Below are 6,835 nucleotides of genomic sequence, written 5' to 3' on the forward strand. Positions count from 1 at the left end.
CTCACGGCTTAGACAATGACGCAGCTAATATATGGATTTTTCCCGCTTTAAATTTTTTTGAAAGGAGATGACTTCAGTGGTTTCAGTGCACAGGAGGAGGAAGATAGTGACCAACGACTTTCTTGGTAGGCTATTGTTTACTGCTAATTTTTTATTTTTGTTACAAGCCGTGTTTCGTTAAAGCCTATTTATTTTTGTTACAAGCCGTGTTTCGTTAAAGCCTATTTATTTGTGTTACAAGCTGTGTTTCGTTAAAGCCTGTGTAAAGTTAATTTGTTTCAATGTACCGGTAGGCACCTGCGGCTTATAGACATGTGCGGCTTATTTATGTTCAAAATAATAATTTTTTAAAAATTCAGTGGGTGCGGCTTATATTCAGGTGCGCTCAATAGTCCGGAAATTACGGTACTGTTTTATCAAAACATGTTTACTCGCCAACAAATTAGTTTAAATGATACACCAACTCCCGGCATAATTTGTTTTAGCAGTACGACTGAAGCTAGTTTATCCAAATACATTTGATGAATATCACAATGAATTGATTAAGAAGTTGAAGTCATTTTACATTTTAGTCATTTAGCACACGCTCTTATCCAGAGCGACTTACAGTAGTGAATGCATACATTTCATTAAAAAAAAAAATCTTCGTACTGGTCCCCCGTGGGAATCAAACCCACAACCCTGGCGTTGCAAACACCATGCTCTACCAACTGAGCCATACGGGACCAAGTCAACACTTTGTTGGTTTCTGATGCAGCTGGAATCATTTAGTCACTTGTCAGTACACCTGTAAAAATGACATAAAACCCTTTTATATACATATGTACAACAGCTAGCAATATTTATACCACAATGCAGTTGTGAGCATACTAGACATTCTGTACTATACTCAGTGATGATATTAGCATGTAAATCTTGGTGGGGCAAAAAAAATATATAAATGGGATGCATGCCGGCAGAGCCACTACACAACACAACAATAAACAATACATGAATTGCACTATAACAGTGACAAACAGTGCCCTCAAACTGTTAGGGCCTACATAAAGCTGTCCCAAAAGCAGTCCCAACATCTTACCACTGCTACACCTGGCTATCAGCGGAGCCTTGTCTGTCAGCGAAACAGTTCATTCAGTCTCATTTACTGCCTTTAAAAAAAGCATAGCTGATATGGCTGACTTGCTTAAACAAATGTGGTTTCTAATGACAATTGAGATGTACAAACTATGGCGTAAGTGGACGACAAGCGGATAAGAGGCAATCCGTAATTTCGATTAAGACATTAATGAGCGAGCTAGGATGAACATAGTCAATATAACTATTTGTTTAGCACTTTTGAAATGTACAGTGACAGAATTCAGAACATGGGCCATTCTTACAGTGTTCTCCCTGTACACCAAGACAAAACCGTAGGATAAATAAGTGGGCATATAAGCAGACAATGAAAGCTCTTACAATGTTCGATGATTACATTTCTCTAAAACAGGTAATAGCCTACAAGTGCACCACCAAGTCAATACAGTAGCTAAGTTATGAGGGGAAAATAGACCAAATTATTAGGGTGAGGCACATGGGCTACTAACATCTTACTACACAACATACACTTAGTGTTACTTTCTTAGCTACTGTATACATATCTCTCTGGCATATTACATAATTTATGCAACAGCACACAATACATTTTTGGACTCACCTTGTTGTGTTGTGCTCACTTAGACAGGAAGGTGGCGCGGAGGTCCTTCATGGGCAAATTTTGTCATTAAAGTCTGGTATTCTCTGGATTTATGGTGCTTTCAAAACAATTGGGAAATCTGAAGAAAAAAACAAGGTTGAACCATGATGACGTCATTGATCTTCAGGTCATAGCTTAAGAAAGAGGCCGGATTTACAATTCCGAGTTGGCTGACCGTTGAAAACTTATTTTCCCAGTCAGAGCTCATTTATTCCCGACTTTCCAGTTGTCTTGAACTCATTGAAGTCAAGTTTTCGCAGTTCCGAGTTAACAGTTGTTTTGAGCGCAGCACAAATCATGCTTCATTGACAACACGGCCAATGTTGAATGTTTATCATTTTAAACTTGGAAAAGAGCCCCTTAATCCCAGATTTGGGACGACACAGCCACTGTCACTGATTCCTTCCAAACCACTCATTGTTGAATTTGCGATTTCCAACTTGTGTAATGTCCAATGGCTGATGAGCACCGATATGCATTATCTATCATTTTTCTTCATTATTTATTTTCATATGTCACAGATTAAAAAGGATTTGCAAGTAGATTCTCGACTTGATTCATAATGATGACTGCTAGCTAATATTTTGAAAGTATGATGTTGACATGATCAGTCCAATCAAAGCTACTGTACATATAACGTGATTTGACATCAGTTTATCTGTGGCCAATGACCTTGAGCCTTTTTGGATGGGCACTTCTAATTTAACTCTATGGCAGCACCCAAGGGGCTAGAAATTTCGAGGTCTAACCTTAGACTTGGTGGTGACGTAGTGTCCCCATGAGTGACAGAACACTGAGCCAATCACTGCGCAGCGCTCCGTATTTTCTGCTGCTTGCCCCACCACCACAGAAAGTACTGTGCTAGGCTGAAACGCCTACATTTTGGAGCTGCCTTACTCAAGAAAACAAAAAAGAGACCATGTTTGTATTCAGTTTTATTAACTCAATGATATATTGTTTTACATTGTTTGCAAACTGATATGTGACACATATTAATGCCAAAATAACATGTAAAACAGGCAATTATTTTGCTAAAAATGTGGAGCTCAAAACAGGTGGGGCTCTGCCCTGAATGACGAGTCGCCACTGACTATACTACAACATCAGTCTAACTGAATATGGATGTTGTGTTTGTTGAAGGTTCCAGGCAGGTTGCAGAATGCTGTTTTAGCTGGTGAACCTCTTCTTGGGTTAGGTAATGACAGCTGGTTTAGCAAGCTTTGGCGCAGTGGCAATGTTGGCAGGGATGTTGGGATTGGGCGTTGTGACTCGGCTCCTTGTAGACAACCGTCTGGTCCTTTCTGCCCTCCCCAGCCAGGTGGACAAGCCACTCGTACACTTTCTTCACCACCCACTGCTTCGACCTCTTGCAGGAGACTTGTTTGTACTGCTAGTCTCCTGGAAAGACATGAAGACAGATCATGAGCACTTGTAAAACATGAAGACTGATCATGATGATGTGTAACCATACAATAAACCATGTTCATCTGTAAACAAAAAAGGGTACAGTAGCCTGGTATGTGTTTTGTTACACTCAGTCTATAATAGGGCATTGAGATGTTAGCAAAGATGTGAAAAGTTTGAGGGGGGCTTGACTTGTAGACAGTCTAGTCGTTTATTGTTGTGTATGCGCACCTACAGTTGTGCAGTTAAGTAGACAAGCACTTCCAACAATAGAGTAAATAGGCTAAAAGAGTATACTAACAGCCCCTCTCCCCCATGCCAAAGAACTAACTGCAAGGGTCTGAAAAGTTTGAGGAGTGTATTGGTGATTTTGTTTTCTCAAGAGAGTATTGTGCTTTCATAAATGCCTTTGGCTCTCCTGGCTTGTTTCAAAGTCAGATGATGTTGAGCTTGAGCTTATTCCAGGCTGAAAGCTTTCATCCAATGTGTCTCAGGCTCTGTACTACTAATGCTGCTGTCAAGGTCATCGTCATCAGGATTAGTCTGTAGGACACCCAGTAGTCAGTGATTAGCCAAAATTGTACTACTTTGCCCCATCAATATACACTCAAACAATGTACTATATCCACCCAGCCCCTCATGTCAATAGATAATCCATACTAACCTTCACACACAATACCCACCCCAGTCAGTCAGTCACCCACCCCATCCCCTCCTTACTAATTCCTAATTTTCTCCAAATTAGACTTCAAACCATGCATGAACAACCAACTAAGCCTGGGAGGGGGGGGGTCCTCCACATCCTGAATACTGGATATTGTGGTTTGCTTACAACCAGGCAATGTACAGTAGCTGGCCCGTTTCTGCAGGTGAGAAGCACCTCACTAGCTTTAACCTCTTACATCTAGACGTTCCGCTAGCGGAACACCTGCTCCAATATCCAATGATGGGCGTGGCGCGAAATACAAATTCCTCTAAAATCCGAAAACTTCAATTTTTCAAACATATGACTATTTTACAGCATTTTAAAGACAAGACTCTCGTTAATCTAACCACACTGTCCGATTTCAAAAAGGCTTTACAGCGAAAGCAAAACATTAGATTATGTCAGCAGAGTACCCAGCCAGAAATAATCAGACTACCCATTTTTCAAGCTAGCATATAATGTCACAAAAAACAAAACCACAGCTAAATGCAGCACTAACCTTTGATGATCTTCATCAGATGACAACCCTAGGACATTATGTTATACAATGCATGCATGTTTTGTTCAATCAAGTTCATATTTATATAAAAAAACAGCTTTTTTACATTAGCATGTGACGTTCAGAACTAGCATAAATGGTTAAAATGGATTTAAAAACACACGCGTTCTTCCACTTTCCGGAGATAATCACTCATCTACCACGATGAAAAAGGTAAAAATAATAGATATCATTTTTATACCGTGCAAACCTCCGGTGAATTTACTAAATTACGATAAACGTTCACAAAAAACATAACAATTATTTTAAGAATTATAGATACAGAACTCCTCTATGCACTCGATATGTCCAATTTTAAAATAGCTTTTCGGTGAAAGCACATTTTGCAATATTCTCAGTAGATAGCCCAGCCATCACGGCTAGCTATTTAGACACCGACCAAGTTTAGCCCTGACCAAAGTCAGATTTACTATTACAAAAGTTTCATTACCTTTGTTGTCTTCGTCAGAATGCACTCCCAGGACTGCTACTTCAATAACAAATGTTGGTTTGGTCCAAAATAATCCATCGTTATTTCCAAATAGCGGCGTTTTGTTTGTGCGTTCCAGACACTATCCGAATGGTAAATAAGGGTCGTGCGCATGGCGCATTTCGTGACAAAAGATTTCTAAATATTTCATTACCGTACTTCGAAGCATGTCAACCGCTGTTTAAAATATATTTTTATGCCATTTTTCTCGTAAAAAAGCGATAATATTCCGACCGGGAATCTGAGTTTCGGTAAATAGAGGGAAAAACAGAAAGACGGGGGCGGCCAGTGCACGCGCCTAAGCCCACTGTCCCCTGATCGGCCACTTGACAAACGCGATAATGTGTTTCAGCCAGGGCTTTGAATTACGTCATTCAGCTTTTTCCCGGGCTCTGAGAGCCCATTGGAGCCGTGGGAAGTGTTACGTAACAGCAGAGATCCTTTGTAATGGATAGAGATGATAAAGAAGGCCAAGAAATGGTCAGACAGGGTACTTCCTGTACAGAATCTTCTCAGGTTTTGGCCTGCCAAATGAGTTCTGTTATACTCACAGACACCATTCAAACAGTTTTAGAAACTTTAGGGTGTTTTCTATCCAAAGCCAATAACTATATGCATATTCTAGTTACTGGGCAGGAGTAGTAACCAGATTAAATTGGGTACGTTTTTTAACCGGCCGTGCAAATACTGCCACCTATCCCCAACAGGATAATATATACAATTTAGCAGACGCGTCTATCCAAAGCGACTTACAGACACGCATGCATACATTTTTCGTAAGTTTACATACACCTTAACAAAATACATTTAAACTGAGTTTTTCACAATTCCTGACATTTAATCCCAGTAGAGAATGTAGTTGACTTATACTGAACATAAATATAAACACAACATGCAACAATTTCAAAGATTTTACTGAGTTACAGTTCATATAGGGAAATCAGTCAATTGAAATAGATTCATAGGGCCTAATCTATGGATTTTACATGACTGGGAATACAGATATGCATCTGTTGGTCACAGATACCATAACAAAAGATAGGCGCATGGATCAGAAAACCAGTTAGTATCTGATGTTCCCACCATTTTCCACATGCAGTGCGACACATCTCCTTCATATATAGTTGATCAGGCTGTTTGTTGATTGTGGCCTGTGGAATATTATCCCACTCCTCTTCAATGGCTTGCGAAGCTGCTGGAGATACACGTCGACCCAGAGCATCCCAAACATGCTCAATGGGTGACATGTATGGTGAATAAAGCAGGCCATGGAAGAACTGGGACGTTTTCATCTTCCAGGAATTGTGTACAGATCCTTGCAACATGGGACCATGCATTATCATGCTAAAACAAGAGGGGATGGTGGCCAGTGAATAACTCGACAATGGGCCTCAGGATCTTGTCACGGTATCTCTATGCATCTGTAATGCCAACTTCACCACCAGGAGCTCCCAGTCACTGTCCACAATTTCTGTGGATTACCTTGACGTTGTGACAGGACGGACCCCACGCCCACTTCTGAGGCGTCCACCTCCACCACGAAAAACAGCATAGGATCTGGGGGTTTCAGCAAAGGGCAGAGGTGGAACGCCCCTTCAATAGGCGGAAGGCCTCATCGGCAGCAGGACTCTGCACCAACTTATGGAGACCACCTTTGAGGAGAGAGGTGAGGGGAGAGGCGATGGAGCTGAAGTTCCTAATGAAGCGGCGGTAGAAGTTGGCAAACCCCAAAACCCTTTATGGTGGTTGGAACTGGCCATGACCTGATTGCATCGACCTTCCTCTCCTCCATAACCACTCCCAGCTGGCTGATGCGATATCCCAAGAAGGAAACGGCAGCCTGATGGAACTGGTACTTCTCCGCTTTGACGTACAGATGGTTATCCAGGAGGCATCCCAGGACTACCCGGACATTTGCGATGTGCTCCTCCAAGGTGGCCAAGTAGATCAGGATGTCGTCGATAT

This window comes from Salmo salar, chromosome 10 (genome assembly GCF_965601325.2).
Source record: "Salmo salar chromosome 10, fSalSal1, whole genome shotgun sequence".
In the NCBI taxonomy this organism is placed as follows: Eukaryota; Metazoa; Chordata; class Actinopteri; order Salmoniformes; family Salmonidae; genus Salmo; species Salmo salar.